This window comes from Marmota marmota, unplaced genomic scaffold (genome assembly GCF_001458135.2).
Source record: "Marmota marmota marmota unplaced genomic scaffold, marMar, whole genome shotgun sequence".
Lineage (NCBI taxonomy): Eukaryota > Metazoa > Chordata > Mammalia > Rodentia > Sciuridae > Marmota > Marmota marmota.
In genome coordinates, this window is record NW_026000057.1 from 26875532 (window position 1) to 26898930 (window position 23399).

The window sequence follows — 23399 nt, forward strand, 5'->3', positions numbered from 1 at the left end:
AAGGAGTAACAGAGCATGTCCCTGCTTCTTTTATCTTCCTCAGGAGAGCAACCAAGTGGCATAATCAATTCTTCCAGTCTTTGTATTTCACCTGATGTTTACTGTAGGCATTGCTCTGGGTTCTGCCTTTATTTTACCTCTTTAAAATCTATTTTACTCTTTCTTTTTTATCTTAGAAAAAGGATAATATTATTTTGGTGCAAGGTCATGTAGCATTTCATTAAACACTCATAATATTTTTCTTTACTCAGCATACACAAACCAGTGAAAAGTTTCCCTGATTATGGAAAGATTTGTAATACTCTGGGTTTACAAAGAATAACCTTTTTACCAGGTGCTGAGGGAATTGGAACTGTGCAGATGGTTGTGACACATTAATTTTACTGGTCACTGACATATATTATTGGACCTAAGAGAGATCAAGCAGAAGCTTGATATCTTTTGTTCTATGAATATCAAAATCAAGGAAGTGTGAATTTGGTTTTTCATAGACGAAAATAACTCTTTACTGCTTTATAAAATTCAAAGACACAAAGGAAATCCCAGATTTTCACAAATGACCAACTTGGTTTTGTTGTTGTTATTGTTGAGTTTGCTGTGTATATTTCCTAAATTGCTTAATTAACAAGATCAGAATATCATTTCTGTTGTTAAAGGTCAAAATAGGAAGCCCTAGGTATTTTCTTTATATTGCTATTTTTTTTAAGCAGTCAATATCAGCCACGTGGAGGAATGGTCACTAGTAGACCATGGATACTTTTGCAGTGACATTTGCTCAATAAATTTTTTCATGGCAAGAGTTGAAAAATGTCAAATGGTGTGAAGAAGTAAATGTCATATTCTCACAATGCAATATAAATGGAATTCATAAGGGCTTGGTGACTCACAAGACAGGTTAATTAAAGCCTCCACGTGGTATATAGAAGTCAGCACAAAATCTGCTGGACCATGTTATTTTCACAACAGCGTTGAAAGAATGCTCTATTAGAATATCTAGCAGAGGCTGTGATCTAGTATTAATCTGTTATTGCTTTCTTTGGGATTATTTAATCTACTTTCCATTCCCAGGAAGGAATGTTTTATAGGTTAGTTTTAACATGTTACAAAAAGTCAATGTGATCTCTGTCTCACAGAAGCTGCTCTGTCTATATCAGGAACGCCATGTGAGTTCCACAGCCTAAATGAGGAGAAAAGCAGCATTCAAGGTATGGAGACTGTCATTTGCTGCAATCACCACATGGAATCATGATTAGGAATCATTATTTCTTGTTGCAAAATTAGGTTAAATGACTCTTCTACCCACTAAAGGTAATCTCCTTTTATTTTTTCCTTTTCTCTAAACTCCTCCAAATTTTGTCTAATTTCAGTTCCACTATGTTTAAGCTCATTTTATCTTATGTGAGATGACTTCTGTCTTGATCATTCTATTACATACTATTTTGTCTTAAAAATCATTGATCATTTCCTACTGACCAATTCCATCTCTTCTTTTCATTTTTGTCTTCTTTGACTATCTTGCTAAATGCAGGATTGATAAAATCTATTATTTTGTTAATGTATTTTCTGGGACCAGGTATCCAAGGACTTTTGTTTACTTCCTCTGCATGTTAATCTCCAGCATTTACTATGATTTAGACACAATGTTTAGAGTGAGCAATGGCATTGGAGAATAATGCAAAGACTAATTTTCATAGTTACTATGGATATAAATCTGCTTCTATGGCAATCATATTTCCAATATACTTACTTGGTAAATATTTGTGGAACACCCAGTATATGCCAAAGTAATGAACAATTCAAAATTTGAGACTCCTGAGTACTCAAGCAAACATTCATTCATTTATTCATTCAAATGTATAATTTATAGAAAACCTTACCTATTGGTTTCTAGTTTACATACTAAAAATACTATAGAAAGAAAAAAGTTCCTGTTCTCAGGGGATTTATATTTTGCTGGGAAAATAGATAATAAAATGGTTGAGCATTATAATATGACAAATGCCATTAAGGATATATTAAATAAGGTGCACAGCTGTAATCCCAGTGACTCAGGAGGCTGATACAGGAATATCGTGAGTTCAAAGCCAGCCTTAGCAACCTAGCAAGGCCCTAAGCAATTTGGCAAGACCCTCTCTCTAATAAAATACAAAATTGGGCTGGGGATGTGGTTTGGTGGTTAGGCACCCCTAGGTTTAATCCCTGGTATTAAAAAAGTAAAAAACAATATAAACAATATTATGTTAAGGTTGGAAGGGTTAAGGTTGCTATTTTCTGTTTGAGAGTTTAGGGATACCTGTTTTAAAATGGTGGTTTTTGAGGTTTGAATGGGAGAGGGGAGTGAAGCTGGTAGATTTATGTAGATAGGTGATTTTCAGCAGAAGGAAAATAAAGTGAAAAGTCTTAAGGTGGGATTTTATTTTGTGTGCTTCACATCCAGGAAGACTATTGAGTCTGGAGGCAAATGAGGAAGTAAATGGTATCTGAAGTAAGCAACTCAGTTTATTCAGGGCCTGTTAGGCCATGGTTTGAATTTTATTTGAACAGTAGCAGGAATCCATTGAAGGATTTTAAAGATTCCTATAGCTGCCAAAGAAAATTAACTATGAAGGGTGTAAGAAAGGGTGCAAAGGGCCCAGTTGGAACCAATACACTAACTAATCAAAGGGAGATGTTATGAAGGTGCTTGGCTAGGGCTATCACTATGAAATTTTTAAGAAATCTTACTCAGGATTTGTTTAAAAGTTTGGTACTACATAAATGGCTGACAACTAGGGGTAGGATTATATAAGAACTATAGAACACAATTATGACTTCAGAGTTTTTCCCCTAAGCAAGTGGGAAAGACTAGAGAGCATCAGATTTACTTATACTACTTCCTAAAATGAAAAAAAAAGCTGAGAGCAATCAGGCTTAGCATGAGAAATCAAGAGTTTGGATTTGTTCATAGTAAATTTTTGAGACCTCATAGACATCCTAGTACAGCTATCAAGTGGATTGTTGGATACATTATCATGCAGAAAGTTAATATTGATAAAGAAGAAAAATCTAAAAGTAATCTAGGTAGCAGTAGGAGGAAGAGTAAGCAAAAGATAATGAAGTGAAAACAAATTTGTGAATATTTTGTATGCAGTATCCCTCAGTAGAGAAGGACTCAGTTATCAACTGTATCTAATGTTGTGAAAAAATGAATAAAATATATAGTGAGAATGTCCATTAGATTTGGCAAAATGGAGGTCACTGGCAATCTTATTGTAATTTTTTTCAGAGAAGTGAGAATAACAGAATGAGTGGGGTTGGAGTTAAAAGAGAATTAGAACTGAGGAAACACAAAGAGACAATATAGATAAGTCTGATGAAGAGTTTTTTAATAATAGAAATGAGTTGCTCATTGGAGAAAAACACTGGTAAAAAGAAAAATAATTTGTCATTTTTTTCAGTAGAAAAAGTGATATGATAATTCTATGCTACAAGAAATATTCTGAAAAGAATGAAAATATTAGGATTAAATTGAACAGATATTAGTAGTGAAAATGGCAGCATTGGCATAGAATAAAAAATAGTAACCTAGTATCAAATTCCAGTATGTTGGAGTTCAAAGATTGTCAACACTTCTGGTCATCTTCCGCAATGACCTCTCTGTCCTAGAGTTAGTGTGTATTAGTAACCTAGTGCTGCATAGCAAAGCATCGCCCAAACTAATGACTTAATGAAAAACAATAACAATTTAGTATCTTATAATGCCAGGATATGTAGACTGGCAATTTGGGAGTAGCTGAGTTTAGCAGCTCTGGATCAGAGTTTTTAGTGTCATTTGAGCCTACAGTCATTTGGACTTGACTGTGACTGTAAGATCCAATACCAAGAGTGTTCACTCATTTGGCTGGTAAATTGGTGCTAATAAGGTGAATACTCTTTAGTGTGACCTCACATTATGGTGGCTGGATTCACCAGGAATGAGTGATAATGAAGAGACTAAGCCCAAAGCTCCATTGCATTTATGACACAGTCCTCAATATTATAAACTGACACATCTATCATATTCTATTTTCCATATAAATCAACCCTGATTCAGTGAGGTGGCAAGACCACCCCAAGACCATAAATATCACAAGAGAATTATTGGTAGTCATCTTGCAGATAGATTACCATAACCACCAAACTTCTTTGAACTTTTAACCTTTCAGTATCCTCAACTTTCAAATAAGAAAGTTTTGCCATATAAGCTGAAGTGTTTTTTTTTTCTAACTCTAAAATTTCTTGGTTTTATTTTTTTGCTGGACATATGGCTTTTAAAGGGAGCATATGAAGAAGAGGGGTTAGAGTCAGCTGGAATTTTCTGTTCCCCAGCCTCTTACTAATTTCTGTTTTGTTCAATGATTCTTTTTTGGAAAGTAGGGTATATGATGGCTCTGCATATTCCAAAGTGCAATAAGTAGCATTTTGAATAGCAAAATTATCACCAGCTGGTTCATAATGTAGACTAATGTTTAAAACAAAACAACCACTCCCACCAAAACAAAAATTTTCCTGCTGCATTTGTTGACTTACTGAATTCTGATTAGGAAACGTAGTCTAAAAAGTCTTTTAGGAACAATATTAGAATCCTTAAGAAAAGAGGGTATGTGCAGAAAAATGATTGATGTTCTAATGGACAAATCCAAGAAAGGTTTTGGATGAAGAACTGAGTTTGAGATCTAGCTGTGTCTTATCCAAATAGCTAATCTTCAGCAATAACCTTGTCTATACAAATCTGTTTCCTCACATGAAAATGAGATGGTGGTTACCATTCCACAAGATTCTTTTGAAAAAGTTAACTATAATTCACCATGTGAAGTGACTATTGTCATGCCTACCACATAATAGGTGCTTAATTATTGCTATTTTATCTCTGGCCTATGCTATTCCCTCTTCTTATTAAGAACCCACAAACATTGAAACAGTTATATTTACAATATATGAAATCTGATGAGAGGTTATATCCAAAATAGTTAAGGAATTAAAAAAAAACTATATAATGATGAATCAAGGAACTTGATTTAAAAATGAATCTGAATAGACATTTTTCAAGAGAAGACATGCGAATGACTAACAGGTATATGAAAACATGCTTAATATTACTAATCATTGGAGATATGTAACTTGAAACCACAATATTAGTTATCACCTGTTAAATTTGCTGTCATCAAAAAGTCAAAAAAGCTAATGTTGGTATGCCGCAGTCTGGCTGGGCACAAATAACCGAGCCACCACAAAGCACTTGTATGTTCAAACAGGAAACTTTATTGCCCAAACTCCACCAGCACTCCATGCACACTCCCTGGGAACTCTCTCCCACTCCACTGGGCTGCTCGTGCACTCACTCTTGGAACCCCGAACTCAACGGGGAACTCCAAAGTAGGGCTCCGAGGCAGAGGCAGCAAGAGCTGCCCTATTACCAGACAGTAAAGGTCCAATATACAATTGAATACACAGCTTAACATAACCATCATCATCTCAATGGCTCCCTGGCATCACCTCTCAACCACTCTTTTCTGGCATAATGCCATGCGTCATCTAAGGATGCAAAGAAAAGGGAATGTTGAATGCTATTGGTGTGAATGTAAGTTGATATAGTCATTGTTATGATTTGGATATGGTTTGTGTTGGGAAAAGTATAAACAGCAGCTGTACCCCAGAGAAAAACCCCAACATGGCACCTAAGGACCTCTTCTTCCTACCTTCCTCTTTTCTGCAGTGGCGCGAAAAGTTCCCGCCTGTGTGAACTCTCCCGCCGGCGCCAATTTCAAATCTTGCTGGCGGGGAACCTTAGCCCCAATAAGAACTAATTCCTGGGCTCCTATCTGGAAGAACTTGCCAATAAACCGGTGGCCTGCCATTTATCTAAGCCCTACCATCTTCCCCTTAGTTCTATATAAGCACACAGCTTTTTGCAATAAAATTGGAATTCTCCCCGCGAAGTGTCTTTGTGTGGGGAATTCTTTCAGTTTGTCATTCAAAAGTTCATAAGCTGGAAGCTTGGTTCCTTTTAACAGCACTAAGGTGGTGGAGCCTTTAATAGGTGCAGCCTAGTTGGAGATGATTAGATCATGGGGCACCATTTTGGAAAGCATTAATGTAGTTCTCACAGGTTCAAGATGGTTCTCAGGAAAGCAGATTGTTACAAATTGAGGCTACCTCATGATCATGGCCCCTTCTTCATGTGACCATTTCCTTTTCTATTTCTTTACCATGATATGACACAATCTAGGGGACTCTTTCTAGATGTCAGCATCATGGCTCTTTGGACTTCCAGATACCAGAATCAAAATCCAAATGAACCTCCTTTTTAAAACATTAAGTATAGGTATTTTGTTATAGTGACACAAAACAGGCAAGAGAGCTCTAATGGAAAACATTGTAAAAGGTCTTCAAAAAATTAAAGAGAACTACCATGAGATCTAGTAATTTCACTACTGGGTATACATCCAAAGGGATTAAAATAAGTATGTCAATGTCCATCTCATATTTGTTGCTGCATTATTTACAATAGCCCCAATATGGTATCAACCTAAGTGTCTATCAACAGGTGAACAGATAAATAAAATGTGGCATATACACACAATGTATACAACATTTATGCTTAAAAAACATACTATTTATGCTTAAAAAAGAAGGAAACCCTATCATTAGTGACAACGTTGCATGAACCTGGAGAGTATTAAATTATGCAAAATATGCCAAGTATAGACAAGACAAAAGCCATATGGTCTTATTTATATGTGGCTTCTAAAACATCTGAACTCACAGAAGTGGAGTATAGAGTGGAGTTATTAGGGACTGGGTGAGAGACAGTTGAGGAAATATTGGTCATAAGCTACAAAATTTCAGTTAAACACAAATAAATTCAAGAGAACTATTATATAACTGGTGACTGTAATTTAAACACTGTGTTATAAAATTGCTGAGAGTAGATTTTAAGTGTTCTGACTTTAAGAAAATGATAAATATGTTAGCTTAATTTAGCCATTCCATAATGTGTACATGTTTCAAAACATCACGGTGTATTTTATACACACACACACACACACACACACAAACACACACACACTATATATNATATATATATATATATATATATATATATATATATATATAAATGTATAGTGTTGTATTCAGCTTTTTCACTGCTGTGACCAAAAGACCTGACAGGAACAATTTTAGAGGAGGAAAGTTTTATGTGGCACTCATGGTTTCAGGAGTCTTAGTCCATAGACCACTGACTCCATACCTCTGGGCCTAAGGTGAATCAGAACAGCTCAGGACATGGCAATCAGGAAGGAAGAAGAAAGAGCCACATTTACTGGGGACAAATACAACCACCACATGTATGTCTACCTTCTCCAAGTTACACCCTACCTGCCTAGATTACCACCCAGTTAATCCACATTAGTGGATTAATGCACTGATTAGGTTACAGCTATTATTATCATTTCACCTCTGAATGTTCTTGAATTGTCGTACACATAAGCTTTGGGGGAAATGATATTTAAGCCATAACAATGTGTGTGTGTGTGTGTGTGTGTGATTTTTAATTTGTCAATTTAAAAATTAATCAATTAGAAAAAAACAATTAAACCAGAAGCTACAAGTATTGAAAGTAAGCAACACTGTCACATTCTGTGACCCAAAATTTTGTTCTCTCATGGGATATACAAAGGGTGGGTAATTCATGACCCAGTGATATTTATGCAGCTGTCTGGGCTAGGCTGCAGGCATGACATGTCACTTCCAGATGTTCAAACAATATCAGTGGCAGCATCATTTGAGAGAATGTTAGAGAAGACCTGGGCTAGTATTTTCTTGATTCTGCTGTTTCTGCATTTTCTTTTGTGGAGAAGGAAGAATGCTAACCCCATAAAAGGAGAGTGTTGCAATGGAAATGTGCAACCTTTGAACTTCAAAAGTTCAGTCATGCTCTCAATTGTGTCTTTGTTATGGATCCTTATGTCTCAGAGCTACTTAGGCACCAAGAAGAAAAAAGGCAGAGACTCTACTTCAAAACTCATAAACAAATAGCAAATAACTCCAAAAAATAACAAAAACAAACACAAAACAAGTTCCTTTTAATAAAATATCTTAAAACTGTCACTATGTCAGATATGTAAGCCCCATATCCAAGTCGGTGAGTAAAGTTCTCTTCTCTGGTTCATGTATGATCATTTGTCATTCTGTCATATAACCAGTGACCAGACCCCTGGAAGTTTTCTCTGCAGTTTCCCTCTCAGGCTGGGATGGCTAACACAGTGTGATAGAGTATATAAGTAACTGTTTGAAAACATTAATTTCCTTCCTTCAGGAGAACTACTCATTGTTGAACTCAAGTGAATCCTTGTAACTTTTGTTGGCCAGATAAGTAAGCTCTGCTTGTGCTCCCCCCTGTTCCCTGCTACCTCTGGCCACTGGAGAAATCCATCAGTGTTCCAGACAGTGGTTGAACTGTCAGCTTGTGTCACTGGAGTGCAGATGATGACAGTGCAGAGAAAGATCACCAAATAATGATCACAAAACAATAGCAAGGTATTGTTTCCTTAAGCCTGTAAGATTTAGGGGTTATTTTAATCTCTCCTTGTTAGGGAACTTGGTAGGGAGCTGTGGGAACTTGAAGTTAAAGAAATAATTCTGAAAACTGAGACCTCTGTGCTGACCACCCTGCCCCCCGCCCCCCACTTTCTTTTTTAGAAAGCAATTTACCTATAGCCCTGCCTGGCTTAAGTTGACAGGATATGTTACATTCCTCAGCAAACAACTTCTTATCTGCAGAAGAAATGCAGGCCTGAAATGCAGATAGATAAGATGAACACAAGTTACCCTGATGGGGAGAGACTCTTACATAGACCAGATCCCAGAACTCAGGGAGATAAGGATAATTCCCTCTAACCATAAAATCTCTAAGGACAGGCTCCAGTTAGAATTCGTCAGCATGGGCTAAAGTGACCTAGAGTTGTCATGCAAATGGCGACAGTAAAGTCTGATGTCATCCTACTGTCAGTTAAAAGTAAAGAGGTGGGCCTGGACAGGACTCTCTGGGAACTTCCTTGGGATCCCCAATTAAACTGGAGGGCCATGTGTAGTCCTTCTCCTCTCTATGAGGACCCACTCTCTTCCCTGAGTGTCCCCTTTACTATCATTCTAATAAAGTCATGCCTGTTACTCTGAGCGACCTCTCTGAAATCTTTGTAGCATGATTGAAAGAATTGGGGTTTAAACAGGGGAGCCTCCACACTGCCTTGGTTTCTCAGCAGGCATCTGCTCTTTAACATCCTCACTGATAGGATAGTGAGTGTTTTAAACAGTATTTAAGAATTTTTTATGGATCATTTTATTATTGTACAATCTATATTCTAGACCAATTGAAAGACACAAAGTGACTAAAGCAGCATTTCAAAGGAATTAGCCAGAACCTACTTTTAAATCCCAGGTCCACTTGGAAAGTCTGAGGTCATTTTTTTGTGGAAGTAAATCTGTGAGGTGATTAATGAAGTCATGGATCCCACTCACTGTTGGGGGAAGGAGTGGAAGTCTGGCTTTCTCATAGTAAACCTACATAGAGAGCTATAAGGAGGATTCCTTGGAGAACTTCAAAACGTGTTCCTGAATTTGGGGGACACACAAGGATTAGGACCTGAATTCTCTTTGTGAATGTTGGAATGGATTGTGAATTAAGATCTAATTTTTGCCTGGGAAATTTAGAGACAATAAAAAAATAGTAATTGTTAGGCGGCTGAGTGTGTGAGTACTACTTCATTGAAATCTGTTGGTCACAAGTCCTACAGTTTGAATGGGCCACTAGAAAGAAAGAAGTGTCAAGGGATCCCACTTAATAGAATCTCATGGAATAGCCAAAAGACATTATAAGAAGATATTAAAGGCCTGGGAGGCCCTGGTATTCAACTGAACTCACAGAATGGATGTGCATCTATCAAGACTAAAGGAACCTCAGAGGAAAGGGGCTCAGCAGAGGATCTATTAAGAAAGAACATTACATGATAAAAAGTCAGATTCTCACCATCAGTGTGGTCATAGTACAGAGATACCCAGGGAGATAAGTACTGTTTTACCCCTTACTTTTTCTTTGCTTCACTCTTATCAGATTAAACAATGACTGGTTTTGTTGGGGCTGAAGGTGATCAGTAAGAGAATGGACAGCAAAAAGACCACATGCTTTCGTTACCTTCCCCAAGTAGAGATGAGATATATAATCATGTGGACGTGCAAGGTGTGTCCTCAACATTAATTACCCTGGCTCTGAATTCACTGAGCTAGTGAGACAGAGCTGGAATTCAGCAGTGTTCCATTGGTCAAGCCCTCTCCGTGGGCGGGGGAACATGGTCTGCTTAGAGAGAGTGGTACTTTTTTCTCATTTTCACAGATACCATATGCGCTAACAATGACCCTGGAGAGAAGAAGGTTGATGTAAACTAGAGTCAATTTTTTTTTTCATCTATTGAAATGGTCATTATAATTTCCCATTTGAAACTCTGTTCCTGACTTACTGTTCCCGTAGATTGGTGTGGGCAAAAGTGTCATTTGACATGCTAGGGTATTCCTCAGGAGGAAGAGAAAGATTACTACCAATGGATACATTTATGAAGTGCAGTGGAAGGCAAAAGTAAAATGAAATAGTGTTATAATCTTGTACTGCATGCCTGCTCTATGTGTTGTTTACATGTAAGCACACAAGAGAAAGAATTAAGAGGGAGGAGACAGAGGGAGAGAGAGCATAACTGAGCAAGACAGAATCCTTTGTCCTATTCATTCTCTTCTCCACATTCTCTTCACTCCCTCTACCAAGGGGGCTTTTAGAATAATAAGTCATCGAGTAATAAAATGCTAGAGGAGGCAGGTGATCAACACCAACAAATAAGCTTTTGTGTTGCTTTTAGAGGTTGCTTTATTTTCTTATAATTTTTAAATATTCTAGTTTTATTGTATTTTTTAATATGAAGAAGAAGGGAATCTGGTATTAGTATATCAAGATGTGAACACAAATGTATTATTCCATCCCTGATTTCAAGGCAATGCAGGGGGATGGAATTATGTCAAAGAGGTCAGAACAGAGACGTAGCCAAAGACAGGGAACAGAGACCACAGGAGAAATTGTTTCTAGGCTCCCATTCAAGTTGGATTCTGCCCAAACTCAAGTCAATCCTTTGGGATCACTAACTAATTACTTGACACCATCATCTGGATTTTGAGTTTGGCTGTGATCATTAACTGCTAAGACTACTATTTTTGATTATGAAGAATAATAGTTTATTGTTCTAGAAGCTTTGCTAGTTAAATATGTATATATCTATAAGTAAATATGGATGTATAGATATAGATATTTATAAGACACTTATTAATATTTGTTTTATCATATTTTGTCATACTCTGTACCATATAAAACAGTGTTATCTTCTCTTCATCACTGTGTTCATAAACATGCTATTATATGAAAAACAAGTGTACCCAAACAGAACTTAGTAGCATGGGTTGCAGTCAGCTAAGTTTACAAATTATTTTTTCTGGACTCATATTTATTTCCAAAAATAAATTCCTTTTTTTCTAAATAGAATGCCTCAAAGCAAGGGGCAGTTTAAATATGGGCACCAAAGAAGATTCTCGACTTAAACACGTCTGATATTTTTAAGTAGAAATTTTTAATAGGAGAAAAACAGCATGTGTACTAGGCATGTGAAGATGTAAAATTGTTTTTGATTTGTATTAGAGCAAATGCTGAGGAATTTTATGGGTGCTGAAGACAATGAGAAAATAAAGATAACTTTGAAATGCAAGATATTAATATATGAATTTAAGGCTGTTCTGAAGATGTCTGGGAATATTAAATCATGGATATTTCAGTAGGTTCAACTTCATCTATCAACAGAGTCATATCTACATGTTCTATTAGGTTGCTTGTTGAGCTGGTAGTTTGTCTCTTATTAAAAACTCTGGTGGTTGACAGCATCACAGTCAATGAAATATCAGCTGATAGACTGGTAAACTGTCAACAGAAGGAAGGAAGGAAACAATTACCAATGTATGTGGGTTGGTGATGGAGGGCTTACTTCACCTGTAGGACTGGCATAGGTGGGAAGGTGTTACCAATCCAAATAAGGGCTGATGAGGGAGAATGGACCTGGAGTCACTCAAGGTGATGCTATTAACCATGGTACCCAACTGAGGGGTAGGATGATGTAATAGGAATCTCCTAGCAACCATAGCTTGTACTCAAGTGTCAGGTAGCAAGTATTACTTTTCTTCCAGGAATTCTACTTCTCTTAGAGGCAGACTCAGATTCATTAACTATAGGAACAATAAATAATCCCTACAGAAAAATCAGGATAGCAGTTTGATTATGAAAGCCCTAGCAAAAAGCCATGGGAAACTTTTTTTTTTCTTGGCAAGAGCTTGAAATACAAATCAGGGATTGGTAAGAAACCCACCCCTGTCAAGTCCTCATGACTGGAAGTGTGGTAGAACACAGAGTTGGTAAGAAAAGAGCTTGCTGTATTTGGGGAAACCTGGGCTTGTGATATTAATTCCCAAGTCTTTTACTCTTGGAAGTCCCAAGTATAAAAACAATTATCTCTGAAATTGAGGACAGAAGGTGAAGTTTGAAGTTTGAGTGAATAAAAACTTTCAATTAAATGACCCAGAAAGGAAGATATAAGGAACATCAACGGGAGTTAATCAAGAGTGAAAAGCATCCAAGGACATGTTTCTTATGCTTCATTCTACAAGATACTGAGAAGAACCCCAGTCCATGAAAATCCCAAAACTTAGTAACCAAATATTGAAATTTGAAAAGCTCCAAGGGAAGAAATCCCTAAATTTCTTCTTTTCTGATGAAGTTCAGTTTTTTAAATTTTCAACCCCAGTTTTGAAAAGGGACTTGGTGGGAGAGTAAGACTCTTTCTAGCCTCTTTTAGAATTTCCAAGACAAGTATTCATTCCATCTTGTGAACAGATCTTTTCCTCATCACTACGAATTAGACTCAGCAACATAATGAATGAATCAGAAAAGCACTTTCCATTTCTTTATCCTTCACCCAAGGGCTAAGAGACTCTTTACCAATGAGAACCAGCTGAGCTCCTGATGAGTACCAGGCGTTTCAAAGTCAGGCATGAGCATCTCAGAGGTTACCTATATTTAAAATTCTGGTTTTACATATTAAAAATATCTTAAGCTATTTTTTCAAATATTTTCTTCCAGCAATTCAGCTTATTTGATCCTTTCAAAATTTTGAGCTGCAATATAGCAATAAATCAAATAGCATAAAACCCATCTCAGTCTAATACTCTGAGTCTCCAACTAGCAGAACTGAATGTGCTTTTAAAATTGCAAAGTGTGTTTTCCACTATTTAACCTAAATGCCACTATAATTAAAACCATTTCAAACTTACTCCCATAATTCTTTCTTCAGGATATACAATTAAATAAAGTGGTAATCTAAACAATGAGAATAAAATGGAATCCTGCAATTACATAGTCAAACTTTTCTCATGTTTGAACAGAATGAAGAGAGGCATTATTTAATTAAAATACCAAATGCCATGGGGAAAAACCAAGCATTGCATAAGTACAGAAGATAGAAGGTGATAGTAAAGACAAAACCACATGTCTAATACTTGACATGATGTGTAAACATGAGTTATACCCCAATGAAATATTCCTATTCTCCATGGTAACCATTAGTGACTGTATTCCATGCACATTATTTTCAAAATATTTCATGGGAAAAAGAAATGCTGCCTATAGCTTGGTGGTGGCCACGTCATCAGCTGGACACAATCTTCCTGGAATACTGGATTAGACCCACACCATATCCTGTTACATTAAACTCAGTTTTCTTGGCTGTCATAACTAGTCCCTTTGAGCATTTGAGATTATGAATCCTGATTGTGATTCCACCTTAAAAAGTCTTTTGTATCTCCTTTTTCCAAATCATGAGGTAGCAATATTGGGATCAAAATACATCTAAAAGTTAAATTGTTACTTTTAATATGATTAGCAGTAACTAATTTGAGAAATAAGCCATGGAGTTTAAATATTAGATATGCAATAATGGGAGTACTTAATTCAAATATTAATGAAGTTTTTGTTAGATTTATAAGCTGAGGTTCTACTTGATATTATTAAATTATTATTATAAATAAATTTGATGTACCATAACTTCTTGATTACCTATAGGGACATCTGGCAATTTTTGGTTAAAATTTACTTAAAAAGAAAGTAGAATATATTCAGCTTCTGAAATTATTATATTTGTACTATAAAGGTTCTATGCATGTATGAATTATGAGTAAATATGACAAACTCTACTCAGTAAATCAATAAGAAGAATCATGACTAATAAAAATAGCTTTTTCCTCTTAATTTATAGAATTATAAACTTTAGTTTAAAATATAATATTCCAACTTAAAAAAAATTGCCTCTGTCCTAACTTTGGCTGTTCCTCTTCCTTTCTATTGATAACTTCTTAGGTTAGGAAAGCAACACATTCTTTATTTTTCCCTTCATGTTTGTTTGTTTTTATTTGTGTATTTTTGTTTGTTTGTTTTTCTTTTTCTTTTCTTCTGGGTATTCTTTCCTCTTCATGCCCTTTTAGTATTGGTCCTAGGAGGCTTCCAGCTGCCATTGCTATGACACACATTTTCAATAAGCAATCTCATCATCTTCCCTGTAGTATCAATATACATGTTGTTAAACTCATGTGTATATATTTAGCTCAAATCTTCCTATGGAGACACGGTGCCTATATGACAATGTAACTGCTTCACACCACTTCAAACATCACATGTCTAAAATGAAATTCTTAATTTACTGACTTTATATCCTAAACATTTTCTTCCATTTTTATTTCTTATCTCTAGTTAAATAAGCTAAAAATGCCCATCTTTCAGATCAGTTTCTTTCATGACCACCTCCATTCAAATACCATCTCTCATCAGTTTTGCCTCTTGGATAGGTTTCCTCAGAGTCTATCACCTTCCATCCACTTAACAGAAATTCCTAAATAAGATCATCACAGTTTCTTATTTGCCTGATTAAATATCTTTTCAAATATTCTCTTGATCATCTAGGCTATCCCCTTCAGAACATAACAAAGCCAAAATGATTTCCTGAAAATGCAAATGATATCATGTCACAACTTTATTTTTTTATATTGTCTCATCACTTTTTTAAGGATCAGTTCCAAATTCATGAGTTTGTAATAGAAATCTCTTTATGTCACATGTGTAACTCCCTTAGTTTCCTCTTGCCCATTCTTCATACTCTACTACAATAAATAAAATGATGTAATTCTACACACACAGCTCCAGCTTCACACACATTGCTCATTGCTCACTCTCTTGCCCTTTCCTTATCACCTCCATTAACTTTCTCTCTTTCTCTTCTCCATCTCTTTCTCTTTCTTTCTTCTCTCTTTCTCTTCCCCCTCTCTCACCCTCTCCCTCCCTCTCCATCTCTCCTTTTCTTCCTCTTTACCTCTCTTTCCCCCTCCCTTCTTCTCCATCTCTCCCTTTCTTCCTCTCTCCATTTCTTTCTCTCTCCTCTTTCTCTTTATATGAATAAATGCAATTTGTTCAAAATCAGCTTAAAGTCTTAGAAAAGATTATTTAATGAAAAAACCACTCAAGTCTGCCTAGTCTATTAAGCTTTCTCATGAGCATGTACACATCTCTTTTAAAACAATTTTCACATTGCTTATTAATAAACTGCTTTTTTTAACTCTACCTATAACCTGGAAAAATTCTTACAATAGTTCTTAATATATAGAAGTCTAACTGGTAGCTCAAATTATTTAGCAATGTAGGAAAAACTTTAAAGAAAAATCCAGTCCTATTTAAAATAGGTTTGTTACCTTTTATTGAAGAAAGTAATAATTTAGGAGTTATTTTATTTCCTCTAAATTCAGAGTACCTAAGTAAAACCCTTCAGCATATTTTCATCACATAAATGTAAATTCTATAATTAATTCTTTTCCCAATTGACATTAATTTACCTTTTATATTTAAGGCTCATTATAAACAGTAATTTAAACATACTTCTTTAATTTTGTCACTTTTCTTCTCAAACTTTCTAATGACTCCACCTTATTAAAAATAAAGCTCAGTTTTGGTAATTCTTAATGCCTACATGACTGAGCTCCCTGTTGCCTCTCTGATAACATCTCCTGCCACATAGTATCTTCTCAATTAGTATTATTGAGTGAATTAACTATTGAATATATTATATTTTCAGCACTCTCAGGAAGGTGATTTGTGTAGTTGTATTAAAGCATTCCTTGGATAAAGCAATAATTGCTTGTGTTCTCCATGGATCTCATTTGCTGCTAGTTTTAGGCATCTATTTAGCATGATGCTGTCTTAGGTATTTTCTTTGCAATACAAAAACCATCTCAAAATAAAAATTCCAAAATACATGTTTTGTAAAATTTCTGTGCACTATATAATTACTATGGAGAAAGCATATGTTGGGAATTAAAATATTTTAACTTAAGTTTAGGCCCCAAATTTACGACCTAATTATGTGTTTGGTTTCCTAGAAACTGATATAATGAATACTGACGGCTATGTCAGGTATTTATTTGAAAATAGCCTTGTACATTTTGTAGAATTCTTTATTTCAGCTAATCAGTAAAAGGATGAATTCTGAAACTCCAAAAGGAATAATACAGACGATTAGAATGAATTTAGTTAAATGGAAGAAAAGAAATTAACCTTGAGCTGGCTATGGGTATACCAGATGTATTGAAATTATTGTCCCTCCATTGAGCATAATGACTTCATTCCACAAGCAGCATTAACTAGGACTTTACTGTCCACATTGCATGAAGACATATGCTGTTACCTGGTTAATCACTCTCTCTCGTCTTAAATATAATATAGATTTTTCCCTCTCCATTCAAATGATGAAGGAATGTGCAATGTCTAGTCTGTCTCTTCACATTTCTTTTGGAGTAATTGTGTCATTTATGATGTCCTTTCCTTTTTTTTTTTTTTTTTTTTTGTCAGTACTAGTGTTCTTTCATGAAAGGGCCTGTCCTCAGGGTGGGAGTGTGGAAGTGAACAATTAAAATAAGTTCTTCTTATTTTACTATTTGTTAATTAACTGAACACCTTCATCAGCAGATCTTAAAAGCTTTCTTTCCTCAAGTTTTAAAGACTAAGCAAAGTGAGAATGAGGCTTGTGTGCAGTATATGAGGTATGGAACAATTGAATTTATTTTCATCTTATATGTGGTTATGTGGTGTGGAAATCAATGAGGAGTAGAGGCACAGGTAATTAAAACATGCTTTGTTTTCATTTTATATGAAATGCTTTTGTTCTATTTGAAAAAAAAATCCAAAAAACCAAATAAGCAAAAACCTATATATACATACACATACACACACATTTAAAAAAAGTCATGTGAATTAGAAAAGTGCTCAAGATCATGCAAACAATTAATATTAACTCAAAATGAGCTTATTGCAAATGAGAAAGATGTAATAAAATGATTCACTTTAAAACAAAAGTTCAATATGCCATTCTTCTATTAAACAACATCTGTAGTTTACACTAATATTTCCTGGGTCATTAGCCTCCTCTGCTAGTGTATCCCTCACTGTCTGGGCACCTCACACAGAGGTGTTTTTGAATACTTGAATATGCTATGAACCCCCTGAACACAGGGCTTTCTAAAGTGTTGCTTCTGTTTGGAACACAATTTTTTCACCTCTCCTCTGGCCTAATTTTAGCTCATATTTTAAAATTCAGACTTGAATCTGAGAATTCTTCTGGATCACCAGGAAGAGTCATTAGAGGATGGGGAAGATGCCACCACTTAGAAAATATCTAAGAACATATATAAAGACTGTTTTCTATATAGTAACCCCCTCTTATGTGTGGAGAACACATTCCAAGAACTCTACCTATAGTATGTTCTTTCCTATGCATATAATACTGATGACAAATTTAATTAAAAATTAGACATTCTAAGAAAATAACAACAATGATAATAAAAGAGCAATAACAACAATACACAGTGCTAAAAGTTATTTAAAAAATTTTTTGTTAATTTCTGGAATTTTCCACAGAAAATTTTCAGATCTTGCTTGACTACAGGAAACAAAATCACTGATAAGGGGGCAGTACTCTAACAGTGATTGGAGGAGGAGTGCTACTGCCACTTGGTGCTCAATGACCAGCGCTGCTAAATGATCCAGAATGTGAGAGTAATTTTGCACATCAAAATACTGTGTCTCTCAAAATGCAAGTAGTACATTGAGAAGTACTGCCCATTGAGAAATACTAATCAAGAAAATAGATAGTTCTCTTGTTAAAAGTTCTGTTAGCTTCCTGATCTCTACCTGACTATAATTTTAGATATATTTATTTTATTGATCCTTTTATATCAGGGCAAATAAAATTATTGAATCCCTGACAGAGATCTTTATTTCTGTTATTTTTTACATAAAGAGAATTCAAAAAGTATAGTATTCCTGAGCTCTATCGCTGTTCTTCCTTTACTCATTTTGATTCATGGGAAGGGAAGGACTTATTGGATTTACAAATTTAGAAAATACAACCCAGGGATCCTGTTCAGCTTTCCTTCTCCCTTGATAATGTGCTGCCTACCATCCTGCTCCTCCTTGTGGGAAACTTCACAGCATTGCTTGGGTGTTGGTGGGTTAGTCTGCCTAACAGAGAGTACAGTCTGCAAGTTCATTTGATTTCCTTATTAAACTTCATCTTCTGCCCATAATAGAAGTGGACTTCCCTGAAATATCCCTTTTTGGACTCTCAATTAACCCCCCATAATAAAACTCAACATTTCAATTTTTATGCTAGACTAGATGTTAACAAAAAAAAATCACAGGGAGTAAAATTTCAAGGAGATAATTAACAAGCAAAATGTAGCAAAATAACAAGACTCATGGTGTGTCTTTGCTTTGGGGGATAGATGAACAATGTTTCCATATGTATTTTTCCAGTGAAGCTTTTATAACCCAGACACCTGATGCTGCAAAAATGGGCCAGCAGGCAGGCAAAGGTTGTCTGACAAGCAGAGCCCAAACAACAGGGTCCTCAGCAAAGACACAGTCCTCATCTGGGATGAGAGAATTAGCCAATGTGACCCTCAGTAGTACTGCTGTCTTTTAATGATGTGGTTGGTTTCAGATCTCAAAACACTGCAGACAGAGCTGTTGCTAAACAGGCACAGGTGAGGCAAAGCTTCATCTGGGAGAGCAGCCCAGGTAAGCAACACTGAGTTGACTGCCCCAAATGCCATTCTGAATTCAGGACCAAGCAGGAAAGCCTGGAAGGAAAATTCTTAATTTAATGTAGCTTATCCACTGACTCAAGAATGGAAGGCACTTAAACAATTGCTGGGTGTGGTTCAGGTGATTTGGTTATTATAACCAGGCCTGAAGGTATGGCCTGTGTTGTCACGATGGGGAATTGGGAAGAACTTTATGAAAGCCAAAAATAGAGCTATGGCAAAGTCTGCAGAATCATGGGCCCCTGCAAATGGAGCATCAATAGCAGCTTCAGGTCAGAAACTTTCCACTTAGCTCCAAAAGGCATTTACCAGGTAGGACAGGTATAAAGATAAAATGGAAAAGACTTCTTGGGAAGAAGTTTTCTTAGTTCTCAATTATTCTGTGTAGAAAATTGGTGTTGGCAATAGCTAGGTACAGGACCAAAGTACTGATTCACAAGAAATGATGGTGGCCATATTATTAGACAAACCTCACTTTACTGCACCAAATTGTAGATAGACACTCAATGCTGAGAGGAAATGGAGGTGAAAAGATTTGGGAATATAAAAGAAAAAGCACACAAGTGAGACCTTGTGACTGTGACTACCACCTTTTTAAGCTTTCTTCAGAGCTACTGAGTGAGCATTTGACAGATGGGGACTTCCCTGACACCTACCCCTGGCTTGGCAAATGGATGGTGCAAAAATTCATCTCTAGCTAGAGGTTTCTCTCATTTAAGAAGTTTACAGGTCATTCTCCATAACTGACCAGCATTCTAATAAAAATAAACCTAAATACCTTCCTCCACTAACTCTCTTTTTCCTTAGGTAATCTTGAGGTACTTTTTTGTTCTTTGGCCAAAATTGAAGGAAAGGTTTTTCACCCTGTCCTTGTATATGTTTCAGCTTTTATTATCAGATTTCTGATTGTCTCCTTTCAATCTCATGGCAAAACCTCTGAAAGATGACCAGACATAATTGGGGATGTAGAAAATTTTAGCATTGGTAAGTGTACACTTAGTATTAATTTAGTTTATTCTGTGACACATGGATAGTCATCTATTCCAAAGTCCATTATCTTCTTCCTCTTTTTGAGTAACTGAGTCCTTTCTTTTAACTATATGACTAATGAGCACGCTAGGTTTTTCAGCTTATCTAGCTCTTTCCTTAAGTGTGGTTTTGTCAGTAATTGTCAAACAAACACAGAAATAACATTGTGTAATTTCAAGGAAAACTCTGTAGATATCTGGCATATGACTTTCACCTCCTTTTTGTCCTTTATAATTCTTTGTTTATATGTTCTCTGAAATGAAGATCTGATGGTTCGAGAACTAGCAGCCACCTTGAAATTGAAGAACAGGACAGGGCTAACTACTATAGCTAGAGAACCAGAGATTTGAAAGGACCCTGAATTTCTTCTTGAGACAATGAAATTTCATTATCTCAAGTTTTCTACTTGAGATAATGCAATTTTAATATACAAGCAACTATGAATATGGATTCTTCGAAACATGCAGAAATCTACCTTTAACTGATATATATTGTGAGTAATTTCAGAGCCTTCTGAGGACAAAATCTGAGAAAGATCCTGATAAGAAGGAGTGGTGAATTGAGAATTGTTTTTTCTTAAAAGAAAAAGTCACTCTTGGTCATAGGTTTAATTATAACGTTCAATGAGTTAAGTATTAAAGATAGGAAGAAAGAAAGAAGCAAAGAAGGAAAAAAGGGAAGGAAGAAAGGAAGGGGCGGGAGTAAGAGGAAAGAAAAGAAGAAAAAATCCAAAGTGAAACCAAATAGCATAATAAAGACTGGAAGAGAACACTTCTAGGATTCAGTATATCAAAGACCTGACAGGACATAGATCCAAGTGATATGAGCAAGAGGAGATGAGATTAATAAAGACAGTAAGTGGGAGGCAGTGACCTTGTGGGAGGTGCCACCCTTAGCCTTGAGGGGCAAGGGAGGGTGGTTACAGAAAACTGGTTTTGGCAAAGCTACTAGGAAAGGACTGAGGACCAGAACCAGTAAGTAGGTGTTTCTGATTACCCTAAAGGATGGAACTGGGCAAGTCAATTATTCATGCCCTTGTGCCAAAGCTTGTTGGCCAAACCCAAATACAAGTCTGAAGGCCCTGGAGCCAATCAATATAATGTATATTGATACACTGAGAAAGGTGTGGAAGCACATTGCTTATCGAAAGCTCTGATTCGGCATTATCAATTCTATCTGAAGTGCACCTAGTGTTCAATAGTTGATGTTTTCTGCTTCTATTTACAAACCTGCTCTTGTTTTGGTATGATTCTCATTTTAGATTTTATCGTCAATGACATGGAGGCATGTATATTTGCATATTTTTGTCCCAAATCTTCTATTATTTAGAATTTCATATATGTTGCAGTTCAACTACAAATTAACTATATACATCTTTTTCATTAAATATGACTCATGTGTTACCTTGGGACTTTTAAACATGAGCAAATAAATATTGCAAATAAACATTGCAAACTTTCAGTATCAGATAAGATTTGAACTTGCAAGGTATGGGATATAATGCAAAGTACTATTTATATGTTCATTGTCTCATTTTAAAAAAAAACAAAACATTTTAAATTCACATATGCTCCTTCTTAATGTTTTATTCTTACTGCTTTATTTTTATTATTTTACCAGAAAGTGCAATTTCAAAGAACTAGTAAATCTTTTAACCAACCCATTATTTCTTGACTTCTTAAAAATCTGGATTTCATTATTTTGATCCAATTGAGAACATTTTCAAGATGTTTATTTTTATAACAGATCAGTTGCTCTCAATGGATCACATTGCTTGTTTTTTTTTAAAGCTTCCTTATCAAATTTTTGTTGCCCATTTCTTCCTTTATAGATGAGAACAAGAGTTGTTACAAGGACATATAACCCTTTCCTTCCGTAAGTGTTTCCTGAGTGCCTACTACTCACCAGGTGCCAAGGTAGCTAGTGTACTGCAACTCTGAGCAAAACAGACTGAGCTCTCTGCACGTGGACTGGACTCTTTCTCTATAGTAGAGAAAAATCTGATAAAAGTAAGCAACAATAATATACATAATCGGTCTGGTGATAAGTACCCAAATCATTAAGCACTTTATTTTTTCATCAAAGATATGTGAAATCTGTTTTTCATACTTTGAGTACTGTTCATTATTTAATTTAATTTTTGGAAAGCTGAGGACTTAAAATAAGTGGATGCTCATCCATAAAGGGGAGGTGGAGGGGCATGGGAAAAATGGAGGAACTTTGATTGGGCAAAGGGGAAGGTGGGGTGGGGAGGGGACACAGGATCAGGAAAGATGGTAGAATGAGATGGACATCATTACCCTAGGTACATGTATGACTGCGTATATGGTGTAACACTATATCGTGTACAAAAAGAGAAATTGAAAAGTTGTGCTGCAATTGTGCACAATGAATCAAAATGCATTCTGCTGTCATGTATACCTAATTCTAATTAATTAATTAAAAATACTGTTTTATTGTTTGTGTTATGTCTCATTGTTTGTGTTGTCTTTAATAATGAGTGAGGTTGATTAACCTCATTGGTTAGGAGACCCTCATTGTTATGCAAAATTACATATAAGATGGTGTGAGGGGGAAGAAGAAAAAAAAAGAGAAATGTGTCATGGTAGATTGGATAGAAAGAGGTGATAGGAGGGGAGGATAGGGTAGGGGGTGATAGGAAGGGTAGCAGAATACAATAGACACTGGTATGGCCCTATGTATAAACGTGGCTGTATAACCAATGTGATCCTGCAATCTGTACACATGGAAAAATAAGATTATGTACCCCATTTGAATCAAATGTATGATATTTGAATCAAATGTATGATCATTGTAATGTTTTGAACAACTAATAAAAAATTCAAAAAAATAATGAGTGAGGTTAAAATTCTAAAATTTTTCTTGATAATTTCTTTTTATTGAACTTCCTGTATCTATAGCTTCTTTGCTATTTTCCCTTCCATTCCTTTTCTTCATTTGTTATTTGTGTAGAGGGTAATTTGCTATTTGATTCCCATGTATTGCAAATATTTTCCTTACTTGGTAATTTTTATTTAATTTACCATACTTTTTGCCTATAATTTAAAACAATT

General features: G+C 35.6%; 1 long non-coding RNA gene across 1 annotated transcript; it reads left to right on the forward strand.

Moving 5' to 3' along the window:
* The first annotated feature begins 962 nt into the window (after positions 1 to 962).
* On the forward strand, positions 963 to 23043 carry LOC125619824. The gene is made up of 3 exons (XR_007351427.1): positions 963 to 1308; positions 20182 to 20280; positions 22157 to 23043. It is a non-coding gene; the product is annotated as an uncharacterized LOC125619824 (long non-coding RNA).
* The last annotated feature ends 356 nt before the right edge of the window (positions 23044 to 23399 follow it).